We start from the raw sequence: 16,783 nt of genomic DNA, 5'->3' as shown, positions 1-16,783 counted from the left end.
AAGGAGGCCCTGGAGTTGCTAAAGGTGGGGCAAAACATGTTGAAGTTAGGTAAAGCTACTTGAGTTCCCTGGTCTGTTTTGTATTCTGGACCTTCGGAACTGACCCGGGGGCTTGAGACTTCATTTGGGAGGCCCTATCCCACAACAGTTTTTCTGAATATTGTATTAGGATGTATCGGGTCTTATATTATAAATCCCAGGCTTATGTCAGAGTGAATAGTTGTAGCTCACAGCTCTTCACACTGCACAGGAGTACCAGACAAGAGTGCTTGCTCCTGCTTTTCATCTTAGCTGTTGAAACCCTGGCAGGATATCTTAGGCAACCATACCCCCAGACTGGCATCCCATTGTTCTCAGAGAAATTCTTACTTCCATGTGGCTTGTAGGTGATGGAACAATTTGGTCAAGAAACCCAGTAGAAGACTTGCCTTGGATAATGCAACTATTATATAGGTTCATAGGTGTTTCCTAGGCTAATGACCACAAGGGCCTTTTTAAGCCTACCCATGCATCCCAAATCTCTGACAAGTTCTGGTACCCTTGATAAGTGTAAGCAGGGGCTTGGGAGATGAAACATTTGCAAGCAAGAGCCTGGGAGATGAACCATTTACAGGTTTCCTGTGTCCATTAGAGACATAGGTGCAAAGCCAGGGATGAATTGCCTGTTCCCCATCCAATTGTCCAAGTTGCACTTGAATTAGGTTAGGGAGGAACTCTGCTTCACATGGATGAGGAGCCTGTTCCAGAGACAGGGTAGTCTCTGGGATACATACCTGTCTCTCTGCCAGGTCCTGTTTATATCACATCATCATCAGCCACCTTTTTTCCCATTTTTGTACATGGGGTCAGGGTATCATGTTATCTGTCACCAACTCTGTCGATTCAGTGCCACACTCCTGCCTTCTTCAGCACTCATGCCTGACTGTCGCAGATCTTCTTTCACACAATCCATCCACCTCTTTGCTGGATGTCTTCATTTCCACTTACCTTCTTTCTGTCTGTCCCAAATCTTCCTAACCAGATTGTCTTCTGCTTTTCTACACATGCGCCCAAACCATCGTAATCTGTTCTCTTTGATGTTCTGCAATTGGAGCTACTTTGGCTTCTGCTCTTATGTCCTCATTTCTTCGCCTGTCCCACAGTGTGCATCCTACGACCTTTCTCAGGCACTTCATTTCCATCACCTCTAACTTCTTCAAATGTTCTGCCTTTTCTGCCCAGGTTTCTGTACCATACAGTAGTACTGGTCACATCACTGTCTTGTACACCTTACTTTTCAGCTTTTTTGACATTCTTCTGTCCTAGACTACACCTGATACTCTATGCCAGTTGGCTGCAGACCCTCTGATTCTAGCTTTGTCCTCTTCATTCAGACTACCCTTCTCCTCAACTACCCCTTCCAGATAATTGAAGCTGCTTACCTGTTCCACTATCTTCCCTTCTATCTCTATTCTCATCTTCTTCTTATTTCCCCAATTTGCTCCATTATCACCATCTTAGCTGTGCTTAGTTTTATCCCATGTGCCTTCAGATTTGCATTCCATTCTCCTATCCTTTGCTAAAGTTCTAGCTCAGTCAGCCTGCACTGCCACATCATCTGCATACAGCAGATTTGTTGATCCCTCCCCTTCAACCTGTTTGCTAATGTAGTCCATCACCAGTATGAATAGCAGTGGGCTGAGTGCTGAACTCTGATGTACATCCACTCCCACTGGGAACCCCTCTGTGAGGCCGAACACTGTTGGTACTTTTGTCATTTGGTCCTTATACATATTCTGCACTAATTCTACCACTTTCTGCGACTTCAAACCACCACAGTACTGATCAGATCAGCTTTCTTGGGACCTTGTCATATCCTTTCTCCAAGTCTTGGAATGCCCAGTTGGACTCTCTTCTCATCTCTAGCTTCTTCTCAAGTATCTGTCTCAATGCAAACATTAGGCCAGTTGTGCTGCATCCTGATCTGAATCCAGACTGCTCATCTTCCATCTTACATTCTACTACTCTGCATATCCATTTATCAATCACCCTCTCCAGAACTTTCATGAAATGTGATAGGAGTTTGGTGCCTCTGTACTGCCCACAGTTGTGGATGTCCCCTTTGTTCTTGTACACTGGCATGAGTATGCTTATTCTCCAGTCATCTGGGATACGCCTTTCTCTCCACACTGCTATTAGTACCCTCAGGAGCCATTTCTCCCCTATCTCACCCAGTATTTTTATCATATCTGCTGTAACCTCATCTGAGCCTGCTGCTTTACCTGACTTTATCTTCCTTAGTGCTGTTCTTACTTCTTCTAGGATGGGCTCCTCTTCTTCTCTCATTGTAGGCTGTTTCTGGGGCAGTACAGCTTTTGTGGGGTTTTCTTCATTCAGAAGCTGCTGGAAATACTCCTTCCATCTGCCTTTGATAGTCTCTGGACTGGTGAGCAGGTTGTTGCTGGCATCACTTAGGAAGGGTGTCTGACTATCTTCTCTATCTTTCTGTCTTTGCCTTGCAACCTGATATAGTTTTTTTGTGCCCCTTACTGAGTCACTTTCCAGAAGTTGGTAGAGTGCCTCTGATGCCCTATTCTTTGTTATTGCAACTTCTTTCTTAGATTCTTTGTTAGCCTACCAGTAGTCCTTCCTTGCCTGGCCAGTCTTTTCTATCTCCCACTTCTTCCTGCACTCCTTCTTTCTTTTGATGGCTTCCTGAACTTTTGCATCACCAGCTTTCCTTATGTACCTTATTTCCATACCTGGCTCAGCCACATATCTTTTCTGTAGTCCTAACTCATGCTGATTTTAGGCGCTGCCATTCTTCTTCAACTCCACCTATTTCCTCCTCTTCTTGGGTGTTAGAGCCCTGAGTAATTCCTTGAACTGTTGTATTTTCTCTCCAATCAACTTCCAGGTCTTCAGCCTGGTCTCTGTTGACCTTAGAGCCTTCTCTGACTACTGCTTGCAGCTGATTGTGGCAACTAGTGGTTTATGCTGTGGGTTGACTGTTTCACTGAGGATGACTTTGCAATCCTGGAGTCTACCCAAGTCACTTTTCCTTACTAGGAAGGAGTCTACCTGAGTTGCATGTTGACTACTGTTGTATGTGATCTTATGACTTTCTCTCTTTCTGAACCATGTGTTGGCTGCTATCAAGCCATTTGCCAGACAGAAGTTTAGAATGGCTTCTCCTTCTTTATTCCTGTTGCCCCACCTATGTGGACCCAGGCATCCATCATATCCTTTACTGTCTGTCCCGATATGTGCATTCAAGTCACCCATTATCAACACCAATTCATGTTCTCCTGCTTTATCTAGCAGGTCGTACAACGGCTAACAGAATGCACTCTTTTCATCACTATCACAACCCTGCTGTGGGGCATAGGCTGAGATTATGAATACTGCCCTATCATTACACTGGGGTCTGACTGCCATGAGTCTGTCATTAACTCTGATGATATCCCTTACTGCCTTTTGAAGCCTCTCTCTCACCACAATTCCTACACCCGGGTAGTAGACTCTGGATCCCAAGCCAAGTGGCTTTGCTGCACTGCCCTTCCATCTCATCTCTTGGATACATTGGATGTCCAGCCTCCTCTGTATCATCATGTCATCCACTTCCAAACTGTGTCCTCTCAGTGAACCTACATTAAGGGTAGCAATTCTCAGTTCATGTTTGGCAGGTTGGTTGATTTTACATCCAGCTTTCACTCAACAGAGCTATCCCAGGTAACCAGGGCTGAGCAACTAGACACTGGCTAGCCAGTAGCTTATTGACCCAGTGCTGCTGGGCTTTATGGCAGGCACACACTGGCCAATAGGGGCACATATACCTCTCCCACTTTTAGCAAGGGTCCCTGGTGTGAGTCAGAGTAGGCCGGGTTCTCAACCCACTTATCACTGGTAACTACCCATGCCCATTTTTGGCAACATTAGTCAACATGACGGAATCACCTAAAGGCATATTTTACACCATCGAGTGGCTAACCCTGCCACAGTGTGCAGTCAGTGATCTGTGTTCTCCTATCTTGAGGAAACTGCGCACCACAGTAGATGCCCAAAGTGATTAGTCTGTACAACTCTTCCCCCTATAGGGGGATCGAACCTTGCACCTTGTGCATGGGATGCGAAGACCTTAACCACTAAGCCATCTGGTCTGGTTTATATCACAGACAAGGTTTAAATAATTTTGGTGCTGTTTGTTTTTCTGATTCAGTAAGTCCATCAGAATGGGGTCTGACAATGCCCTGTATGCCAGCCATAGATCTCCTCTCAACAGCGTTTAGGAGACAGAATACAGGAATAGGGCTTTGAGGGAGTCTGCATAGGAAATTTTACTTACACCCTCTATTCTTTTAGTGAGGAACCTCTGTGGACATTCCATTTGTTGGATGTGCCATGTTAGTGATATAAAAAATGGGGCATTGTACTGATTGATAGGTCTGATGAATGCCGAATACAGTGGAACAAAGACTTCCTTTGACCTAGATACCCTACATTTATTTGTAAATTGTGCAACATAGAATGATTTTGTCACTACTGTAGACACATGATGGTCAAAGGCTAGATTACTGTCTGTGTGTGTTCCTAAGTCCCTGACTACTGGGTTATCTCTAAGGGGTGTATTGTTAATATGATAGTTATCAGGTGTGGATAACTTCCTGAAGGATATATTATGCATTTCTTGGCATTTAGTTTTAGCCCATGTCTCTGACACCAGTTGTTTGTCTATGTCAGCCCTTCCTAGAGAACATTTGTGTTGGTATGGGATTCAAGGACAACTCCTAATTTGCAATCATCTACAAATTTAGTCAGCCAGAGACCATTTACATTGGCCTTGACTTCAGAAAAGTAAATGCCAAAAAGGAGTGGTCCAAGGACTAATCCATGAGGGACTCCACTTATGTAGAGGTGGACTCCCTAATTTTAAATTCCTGGGTTCTCTCTATGAGCCAGTTGGCTATCCACTGGGTGACATATGGGTTTGTACTATGTCATTATTGATCATTTTCATGATAATTCTTTACATGGCTTTGCATATAAGACTAGTGAGACTTATGGGTCTGTATTTTCCAGGGTCTATAGATGGCCCACCTTTATGGAGAGGTAAGACTGTTGCTGTTCTCCATTTATAAGGCTTGAAGTCTGTTTGGAGGCTACAATTAAATAAAAATTCCAGAGGGTTTGATAGGTCATGTTTCATGCTATTTAGAAGGCATCTTGGGATATTGCCTGGGCCCACTGATGCAGTGTTCTTGGCCTCAGAGAAAGCATTAAGGACCTGTTCCCTAGTGATAGCAGGGGGAATTATATTTGATGGTATTTTCTGAGGGAAGGTTTACTGGAGAGAGGGGTAAAGTTGGAGCTGAATTTGGTAGCCATTAGGTTTGCTATATCTTCTGGCTCAGTACAGGTGGCTGAATTTACAAAGAACTCTGCACAGAACTGTGCATTGCCTTTGAGGGTGTGGACATAGCTAGGGGATGCCTTACTGTTGTCCTTGGCCTGGGAGTCCAAATTTACATCAAATGTGGCTTTGGTAGACTTTATTTGTCCTCTGAGTTGTTTGTTTAGTTTGACGAGAGTACTTCTATCCTGCTGTGTGCTGCACTTCCTAATTTTTGCCATGATTTTCTTCCTTCTGTTATACAGCCTATTGATTTTGTGATTCCACCAGGGTGGCTTGTTTTTTGAGTTAGTTCTGTACTTCTTGGCGGCTTTTTTTTAGTTAGTTCTGTACTTCTCTCTGGTTAAGTTAGTTAAGTTATATATGTTAAGTTCTCTCTCTGGTATAAAACTAAAGAAGCATACATTTCACTTGCTGCCCATAAACCCCACATGTAAAAAACTAATTGACATTTTGTCAATACATGGGTTCTCAGTAGCATAGGAAATCTCCTGTATGGGATAACATTTACAGATGCCATGAGATTGTTTTTTGGAATGCATTGCAGATTTCCTCTTACAAGAAATAACAGCAATACTTTCAAGATGGAAGAAGTTAAAACTACATTTTTTGGCCAAGATAAATTATGTAAAAATGGTTATTTTGCCTAAATCCTTGTTCTTGGCTAGGTATCTACCACAGCTTGCATTCACAAGTTATCCTTCCAAACTGCAGTGAGTGGTGACAAATGCACTAAAGAAAGACAAAACTCCTCAGGTAGCTAGAACAAAGTTATGGGTTCCTTTAGAGGTAAGGAAGGTTGACATTACCAACTTTTCGCCACTTTGCCTACACCACTGCATGCACCCAATATCTGCAGCCAAGGTCTGTGTAATATCTGCAGCCCAGGTCTGCGGCCACCCATCTGGCTGTCTCTGGAAATTGGGAAATTAGGATAATGCTGACACTATATAGGTGAAGCAGTGCATGTAGCCCAGGTTGATTAGTTAGAAATCTTAAAAAGGTCTTCCTCGTCAACCAGAAACATATGGAACAGAACAAAATCTGGGCATACACCTTATAATTAAGTGATTGCTACTTTCGGCTTTGGAAAGATTGATAATTACAGGGCATCCTCTTTTGGGAAGATTTTTTAGACCACAGAACAGGGCAGTTTCTTAGTTTGCAGGGGATTACAAGGAGTGTAGCTGAGTGGGAAATCTAACCTGTGGAAGTACCTCCAGATCACAGATTTTTTTATACAGATAAACCTACAAGAATAAGAAATCTGACAGGTCTACATCCTGTCTATAGTGGGTCAACCAGTCTTCATTATCTCCTTGTCTTTGTGTGCCTTTCTACAGAGGGAAGAAACTAGGTTTACAGACCAGAACATGAAGGATTGGAATAATTTACTTAGGAAAAGAAGTGGAGGAAAAATGCTGGTCTTCATTTATCAGGAACTCACTTAACTTTAGAACAGTCCCTTTGATCTTCTTTACCAGATTCAAGCTTCTGAATATATATCACTATCCACCATTTTCTAGTAACAGTTGTATCAAAATCAATAATAGCAACTGTTAGCAGTGCAACACTGCCCAGAGCAATTATCTGCATTTTATGTGGAGCTGCCCCAAATCACAACAGTTTTTGTTTCAAAAAAAAAATTATTTGATTTTATATTAACAGACGACATGTTCACAAAAGAAAAATACAGTCATTAATGTATGAGTAGAATTATACCAATCAAACATAAAACTATAATACACTTATTTACATCTGTGCCATTCAACTATTTAAACCATGTATTTACATACAGATACTTCATAAAGAAAACACGCATGGAACAACATGGGGGCAGATTGAATATCCAGTATAAAACAGACTGCACAAGGGGAAGGAAATACTAATGGTTACTGGGAAGATATAATGCTAAATAGCTTTTCCCAAACTTGCAGTAGATTGGATCTTTTTTTATTATTGTAAATAACCAATTTATATGCCAGTAAGTGTTTGGTAGCCATTTGTTTAAAATCTCCCCATGTAATTGCAAATCTATCCATCCATTTAGTTGCATTGAAAAGCTTCATTAAAAGGAAGAGGGTAATTAGAACATGAGTTTGATATGGTGATATAATCATGGGAAGGATATGAAGTAGTGTCAATTCCCATGTCAACGTTGTTTTTCATATCCCATCTTTTGAAGTTGGATCATTAGGGAATTTCATAATTTGTATACACATTTATAACTCCAAAAAGAAGGAGTAAGTCCCCTTTTTGGAACTCAGAGTAAGGACAAACTGGTGGATTGGATTTGTTAATTTTATGTAGAACCATGGGGGTAGAATAGGAATTATTAATGATCATGAGTTGAGTGTACTTCAATTTTTTCAGAGGGAATATCTTGGAAGTTATTTTAATTGATTGTTTTATCTGTTGCTTCGAGATCGAAGGTTTCATTTTAAGCCAATAGTTTAGAGAAGAGTGTATCATTTTGATATTTAATCACAGTTATCAACTTGTATGTATTTGATATCATTTTTTTCTCTATATAACATAAGCTTCCACAGGGACTAAGTTCTCTGTGTCCCCAGTTGTTATATTACTGTCATAGAGGTATTGAAAGCATAGCTCTTTAATTTGCCTTAGAATAATTGTATAGGTTTTAGGTAGCTTAAGATGAGTTCTTATTTCTGTGATAGAACAATCACGAAAGGGGAAGAAGTCCAAAATCCATTTATGCTTTAACAAGGGGAAGTTATTTAGATTAAGCATTAAGTTATTGAATCTCAGATTTGGATTAAGATGTAAGGGTTGTAAAGTTTCCAAAGCTGCTGATAAATTTAAAGCTGCAAAGAGCTTTTGCAAATTAGCGATAAAGTATTTTATTGGGTCTATGATCTTTTAAGTTAGCAATTCTTTTTTATTAAGAAAAGGAAATGCTTTGGGATTAAAATTGAGTGATTTTATATATTATAATATAGTATTATCCATATAGGTGTCCAAGTGTGATTTATTGGGTTGTGTTCCATGATTTTTATTATTCCACTACTATTAATAATATCGAAATACAATCTGAAATCCGGAAGATTAAGTCCCCCCATTTAGTTTCGGTTGCATTAGTTTGTGGTATGATATCCTTACAGATTTAGGGGACCATATAAATTTAGCTAAAAATGTGTGTAGCATTTAAAGACTTTATTGTAGACTATCACTTGGGAGGTCATGAAAATATACAGTAATCTAGGTAATATATTCATCTTGATTATAGCAACCTTTGATCGAAAGGGTAATTTTAGGCTATTCCATCTGTTACAGTCCTATACTATATTTTGCTAAAATTCCTTTTTGTTTGGATAAAAGGTAATCCCAAGGTACTTGATATATTGTTTTATTTTGATTGTGTCTAAATATGGATATAATAACATTAGATCTGAAGTAGGAATGTTCATTTGTCAGCAACCTGTGGGTTACGGATCCGATATCGGATCCGAGCCGGCAACTTGTTTATAGCTAATGGATCCGAGCTCCTAGCCCCTCCCTTCACCCATAAACCCCTGCTAACCCTCCATGACCTCAGATCTAGTTTGCCGCGCTTGTGATGGCTGGATCTTTTTGAGCTCCGTCAGATAAGTGAAACAAAAAGTTAACTTTTCGAATTATTTCTAGTCAGGAAATTTTTTTTTAGCTTAAAGTAATATTTGTAAAGTGTGTCTGTGTTAGGTTCCTTAAATTTTAGTTAATACCCTCCCTTTGCTGGTCGCTAGTGTGTGAGTGTTTGTTGTGTCTCTTTTGGGGCCTGTGTGTGTGTGTAGTTGTTTTCTTCTTTTTTAGTTAAAAAAAAAAAAAAAGGGAATGGCTGAGGCCCCAAAAGCCATATTTTCTAAATGTGCGAGTGTGGCCATAAGCTCTCCCCAGCTGATGGCCACACTCGGTCGTGCCTTGGGGTTGAACACCTCACCTCGGGCTGTACTATCTGTGCAGCGTTCAACCCCAGGGCACTGAAAGAATGGAAGTTGAAGCTGGTCCTGGCGGGACTTCTACCCCTGGATTCAGCTTCGGCCTCCGCTACCTCTGCTACTCCTGTGGCTCCATCACAGCCTGTGATGGTTGCCACTCCTGCCCCCCTGCCTCCGACTGGGACTCAAACTCCCGCTAAAGTGTCGGAGGACAGGGAGGCCAGGAACGGAGGAGAAGCACCACAAGCGGCGGGCCGAGACCTCCGTTTCGGCCCCGCCAGCTAAGCAGGCTTCTCCCTCCATTGCTTCTAGGTCTCCTCCTCCTCGGATCCGATCCCCTTCTTTCTCCCCCGGGGCCTGAGGAGGAGGAGACCCAATCTCCGTCGAGGTCATCGAGGCGGCATTCCAGGCCTGCCTCGGTGGCCTCTTCTAGATCCACATTCAGTTTATCTGATGCAAACTTGGACCAGATGATGCGAAGGTTCATCCTGGCTCAGCTGCAGATGGGAGTGCTCTTGCCTCCCCCCCCCCCCTCAGGGGGGGAGCTCGACACCTTTTTTCCACCCAATTGCTCCTTCTCCAACCCGCTACCCGGGTTCGGAGCCGAGCAGCCTTGGAGCCGGGGGTGGGTCGGCGCCGACAGTACTTGGTACTTCGGATCTGACCCTACCCTCGAGTCTGTCGGATCTGACCTCTCGGAGCCATGGTCCAAGCTTCGGATCCGGGGGATTCAGTGTGCCTTCGGCTCCGTCCACGTCGGAGCACACTGGTCCCTCGGATCCGACAGTCTCGGCGCCGATCCCTTCATTGGATCCGAGTGGGAGCCGACTTCCGGATCCATTGGAGAGTGGCTCTCCCTCGGCATTCGATGTTGTGGAGAGGGGTCTGTTGAGAGCATCCGGACCCCCGGCCCTTGCATCGACTCCAACCTGCACTCCCTCTCTGCTGGGCCAGGCTTCCATCACCCGGCCAAAGGGACAGCCTGCTTCGATTTCACAGATAGTTCCACTGGAACAAGATGTTGCTGGCAAGGCCTCCTCGGACAGTCCCCCCGAGGAAGCTCCCCGCAAGCATAAGTGCAAAAGGAGGCACGTGGACTCCCCTGAGTCCTTAACCGAGGACACGGACTTGGAGGAAGGGGAAGGCTCCCCAAGATCACCCCCTGAGGATGTCTCCTTTGGAGACATCATGGAGATGCTAAGAATCAGAGGTGGGTGGTCTGCCCCCAAGTCTTCCTCTGATGAGTCCGTGTTTCTGGAGGCATTCGAGGCAGGCCCATCTACCTCCTGGGTGTCCCCTCCAGCCGATCCCCTGGTGGACCTTATTACCACCAGGGCATGGAAGGATCTGGACACCTTGGAGCCAATACCCAAACGACCAGATAGGATTCTTAGCCCCCCCCCCTCAGACTGGTCTCATTGGAGTAAGGGCCCCCCTGTAGATTCCATGTTGACAGCGGCAGCCACAAAGAGGGAATTGGCTCAAGAGAGTCCCTCAGTCCATCCACCGAACAAAGAGTCCCATTTGATGGATCGCTTAGGGTAGCGAGTCTTTAGTTCAGCGACCTTCTCAGTAAGGTCTCTGAACTATATGGCACATGTCATCAGGATGCAGCGGGATCTTATCAAAGAATACGCTGCATCCCCCCCCAGAGTCCATGTCGGAGGAGGACAAACAATTGTACTCCACCCGAATGGCCACTCTGAGATCTATTTCAAACACCTCTATGCGGCTATTGTCCCATGCCACAGAGGGAGCCGCTAGAGCCAGCGGAGCAGGCCTAGTCATGAGACGTCAGGCCTGGCTCCGTCATTGCGACTTTACGGAGCCCTTTAAAGCGCCCCCTTTGATGGTTCTGCTCTTTTTGGCAAAACAGTTCGCGAGATGCTTGTCCAGAGCGAGAAAGACGGGAAGACGTTGTCTGCCATCGGAGTCCGCTTCTCTGCTCCCCAGCCGTCCTTTTCAAGGAACCAAAAGGGTCAGAAGAAGATGTGGTTCCGAAAATCACAGCATTCCCAACCAGCTCCGGACAACCAGTCCTACCGTGGCAGAGGTGGACAGGGAGGACGTCGCCCTAGGGGCAGAGGGGCTCCAAGAAATTTCAGGTCCAGAGAACCTTTCTCTGAACGGCCCGCGCAGCAGCTCTGAGGGGTTGCCCGGCTGCTTCTCTCTGGAGGCAGTCGGGGGGCGTTTTTTGAAGCATCTAGCGGCATGGGAGTCCATCACAACAGACCGCTGGGTGCTTTGCATCATATCCAGAGGGTACAAAATACCAATTCTCCATGTCCCCCAATCCAAGAACCTCCCCGATGTACCGCCCGATCACAGGGAGGTCACAGCTGCAGAAATTCAGCAGCTGCTAAGAAAAAAAGCCATCCAGCCCGTCCCCCAAGACCAGCTCAGATTAGGGTTCTACTCCAGGTTCTTTTTGGTGCCAAAAAAGACGGGGGATCTGAGACCCATCCTAGACCTTTCCCGCTTGAACCTGTCAGTAACCAAGGAAAAATTCCGAATGGTCACTCTTCAATCTATCCTCCCCCTTCTGAGGGAGAACGATTGGATGTGCTCTATAGATCTCAAGGATGCGTATTACCACATCTTAATGACAAACGATCCAGGAGGTTCTTTCACTTCTGGCTGGGAGCCAGTCACTACCAGTTCAGGGTCCTTCCCTTTGGCCTCACCACAGCCCCCCCGGGTGTTCACCAAAGTATTAGCAGTGATTGCGGCCCACCTGAGACTCCAGGGAATTCAGGTCTTCCCGTACCTGGATGACTGGCTCCTGACCGCACCAACAAGGCATCTACTTTGCTCAGCCAGAGACTTCTTTCTCCATCTAGCCCCACAACTAGGCATAACTATCAATGTCGGCAAATCCCTACTGGCTCCAACACAGATCATAGAATTTATAGGTGCCAGAATAAACACCAGAGATTTGCGAGCCTTCCTAACTGCAGAGAGAATCAGAAATCTTCAACTTCATGTGCGGGCTATCCTTCACTCAGAGGCTTCACCAGCGGAATTGATCCTGAGGGCACTAGGCTCCATGGCAGCAGCGATTACACTCCTTCCATGCGCCCGTTTGAACATGCGAGTCCTGCAATGGACTCTGTTAGTGCAATGGTCCTTCCTATCCCTTCCTCTCCACCATCCCATTGCTATCAGCAAGGCTTGCAGAAGGGCATTACTATGGTGGCTCCAAGCATCAAACTTCCATACGGGCCGTCCCTTCTGCACCTCTCCCCCCATCACCATGGTGACCACGGACGCTTCCCGCCTCAGGTGGGGGGGCATTACTCAGGCAGGACAGTCCAAGGCACGTGGAACGATACAGATACCTCCCTGCATATCAACGTTCTGGAGATGAGAGCGGTGCTGGTAGCGTTGCAAGCACTTCAGAGCTTCCTCCCCGCAGGAACGGTTGCAATTCACTCAGACAACATGTCAGTGGTCTGGTATATCAACAAACAGGGGGGAATCAGATCTTATCCTCTTTGCCGCGAAGCCATGAGAGTGTGGGAATGGGCAATCTCCACCAACCACTTTCTGATTGCAATGCACATTCCCGGGAGGACCAACATCCTAGCGGACAAGCTCAGCCGCACCCTTCTTACCCCCTACGAGTGGTCTCTCAATCCTCTAGTAGCGAAGCAGATATTCGCAACATGGGGGAAACCCTGCTGCAATCTTTTTGCATCTCCATCAAATGCCAAATGCGACAATTTCTTCGCTCTAATCCCCCCACCAGGGGAATCTACAAGAGATGCTCTGGTGCATGCTTGGCCACCCGGTCTACTCTATGCCTATCCTCCTCTTCCAATGATGATACAACTCTTACAGAAAGCCTCGCAGTTGGGGAGCAAGATTATTCTCATTGCCCCATTCTGGCCTTGACAAATTTGGTTCCCTTACCTGTGGTCTCACCTTGTGAATCACCCTTGGATTCTAGATCCCATCCCGGATCTCATCTCCCATCCATTGGACTTGCCAACTCCAAACCTGGACAATCTGAAACTGACAGCTTGGTTGCTCCAGTTCCACTCCTAGTTAGGACTCCCGGTATCTCTTCACCAGTCAAAGCCATCCTCGTGGCAGCACATAAGCCCTCCACCAGGAAGGTATATCACAGCAAATGAAAACGTTTTTCCATCTGGGCGGAGCGCCGCGAGCTAGATCCCTTTACGGCTCCTCTTCCATCCATTTTAGACTTCCTAACTGAACTCTTTCAAGAAGGTGCTAGTTGTTCAACTGTCAAAGTGCTATTGGCAGCCATTTCTCATTATCATGTGGGACATGACACAGGACCCTTGATGTCAGCCAAATTGTGTAAAACCTTTCTCAAGGGTACCTTTTTACTTAGACCTCCTGTAAAAGAAGCCGTACCCCCATGGGATCTTACTTTAGTTCTTCAAGCCTTGACTGCTCCACCCTTTGAACCTGCTGCTTCAGTGGATCTCAAATTCTTGTCATGGAAAACGGCATTCCTTGTAGCCATTACTTCAGCGAAAAGAGTGTCGGAACTTCAGGCTCTTTCTATAAAACCTCCATACCTGATTTTTCACCCTGATAGAGTGTACCTCAGGATCAATCCCTCCTTTCTTCCCAAGATAGCATCAGAAACCAACATAAACCAATCCATAAATTTACGGTTTTCTTCCTAAATATCAAAATAAGGGTGAATACAAGCTGCACTCATTGGATGTTCATAGGCAGCTTCGTTTTTATACCCATAGGACGGCTGGCCATAGACAATCCGACCAGCTGTTCGTTTCCTTTGCCAAATTTAACTTGGGGAAAGCTATCTGTAAAGTATCTTTATCTCGCTGGATTTCCCAATGTATCCTGCTAGCTTATCAAGCCTCGGGTAGACCCGCACCAGAAGGAGTTCGTGCTCATTCCACTCGCTCCATTTCTACTTCTGCGGCTTTCAAGTCTAGAGTTCCTTTGGATGATATTTGTTCTGCAGCCACTTGGGCTTCATCTCATACCTTTATCAACCACTACAAGCTAGACCTGCTTTCTAGAGGGAGAGCATCCTTTGGCTCTGTGGTGCTTCGTAATATCCTTCCATGATGGCCACCCAGGGTGCAGGTAGCTGGGGACTCTGTCCCACAGGTTGCTGACAAATGAACATTCCTACTTCAGATTTAGAAGTTATGTACTCACCATAACGTTCCATCTGAGTAGGTAGTTCATTTGTCTGCAACCATTTCCCCCTGACCTTCTTGGATCTATTAGTTTTTAGGTATCCTTTCTTGGATATATATGGAGAGGCAAACTCGATCTGAGGTCATGGAGGGTTAGCAGGGGATTATGGGTGAAGGGAAGGGCTAGGAGCTCGGATCCATTAGCTTGAAACAAGTTGCCGGCTCGGATCCGATATCGGATCCGTAACCCACAGGTTGCAGACAAATGAACTACCTACTCAGATGGAACGTTATGGTGAGTACATAACTTCTAATTTAGGAGGGGTTAAAGGGACTATAGTAGTTTTGTTTAAATTAAGTTTGTAATTAGATAGCTTTGAAAAAGTATCAATGGCCTTCAGTAGTTTAGATATATCTGAGCTTGGATAAGAAAAGTATAAATTTAAATCATCGGCATAAGCTGTCAGGAATACTTTACTATTAAAGAGTATTAGAGGATTGTGATAGATATGCTGTTTAATAAGAAGGAAAAGTGGTACTAGATATAGGTTGAAGAGAAATGTGGATAAAGGGCAGCCTTGTCTTGTTCCATTTTTAATCATAATTCTATTGGAAAGGTTTTTAATTTATATATAAATTTGTGTAGGATTTATCATATAGTGTTTTCATTATTTGAATGAAGTTAGGAGGGAAAGCAAAACAGGGTAATACTGATAGCAAGAAACTTAAATTCAGTATATCAAATGCCTTATATGCATCAACTACAATCGTGAAAATTGGGATTTTCTTTTGATTTGCGAATGTTATTAAGGCTTCAAGAGTAAGGGTATAGTCACAGGTTTGTCTGTGAGGGGTAAATCCAAATTGTTCAGGTGAAATGACGGGTGTTATGATTTTTTGGATTCTACTAGCAAGGATAGATGTGAACATTTTTACATCAAGATTTATTAGAGAGATGGGTCTTAGGGTCTCTAGGGTCTGCATATTCTTTTAGAATGAAAATTGTTTTTGAAGCATTAAGGTAAATATCATTAATACTGTTATTTATAATGTAATTAAACAGATGTTGCAATATTCTAGCAATTAGCGGAGTAAAACTTTTGTAAAACTCTGACATAAAACCATCTGGTCCAGGTGCTTTATGAGCTTTTAAGTTCTTTATTGTATGATTTTCTGCTGTGAAATAGGGTCTGATATTATTTTCTGTTGATTAGAATCTAGTTTTGGAAAATATAAATTCTGGAGGGGCAATTTTTATATTTAGTTAATAGTTTGCGCTCCATAAATCTGTGTGTAAATTTGTTCAAATAGGTTTCGAATTTCGGTATTACTACAGTATGTCTTATCTAAGTAGTTAATTTCAGTTATAGTAGATGTAGATTTTTGAAGGGAAATTAATCTAGCTGGAACTCTAAATGGTATTTGTTCTCCCTCAGCATATTTGGCCAGGATTATTGTTTTGTAAAATGAGAGGGTTTTGGCCTTCAATAAGTAAGGGTCTCTTTAGGATTTAAGTATTTGTTCCTCAGTTTTTTTTTCTAAAGCACTTCTGCAGTTCTAGTTCCAATTTGTGTATGTTTTCTTTTATTAGTGTTTCCTCTTTCCTCTGTGATTTTTTTGTATAGTACAGCTTTACTAATAAGGAAGCCCCTTATTTGAGATTTAATGGTGGCCCATTCAATGCCCACTGGGTATTGAGAGGAAGGGATTTTACCCAGTAAGTCTTTTGAGAATATTTTGATACCTCCTGTGATATCGTACTTTAATAGGAGGTTGGGATTAAGAGACCAATTGTAACCTCTTCCATTTAAGTTTTGTTTATCACTCCAGTTTATGTTTAATTAAATTTTTGAATGGTCAGAGAAAAATCTAGTGTTAATATAGCATTCTATACTCATACTTAGAAATAGGTCTGAAATTAGGAAGAAATCCATTCTAGACCACATTTTGTAGCATTGTGAGTAGAATATTAATTTTTCTTTTATGGGATCTTTATTTTTATGTTTGAAGGGATCAAAAAGTTTGAAATCCTGTTTAAGCTCAATAAGTGGAACAGTAGCTTGCTTATTATATGTTTTTTTTGGGGTTTGATCTATCAGATGCGGGATCTTGATAAGCATTCCAGTCCCCTCCTATGATTATATAATGGTTCTTAAATGCAGCTAAAATGTTGTAGAGGGGCATAAAAAGTGCTGTTGATTACTACAGAGGGCATAGATGTTTAGGATTAAAATAGGTTTCATTATAGCAAGGTTTCTGCATATTCTCCATCTCTGTCAGAATCGCATTTTGTGATATTATCTGGGAAT

The sequence above is a fragment of the Protopterus annectens genome, chromosome 7.part0 (genome assembly GCF_019279795.1).
Source record: "Protopterus annectens isolate FY-2018-M chromosome 7.part0, PAN1.0, whole genome shotgun sequence".
In the NCBI taxonomy this organism is placed as follows: Eukaryota; Metazoa; Chordata; order Ceratodontiformes; family Protopteridae; genus Protopterus; species Protopterus annectens.
This window is presented reverse-complemented; position numbering follows the sequence as displayed.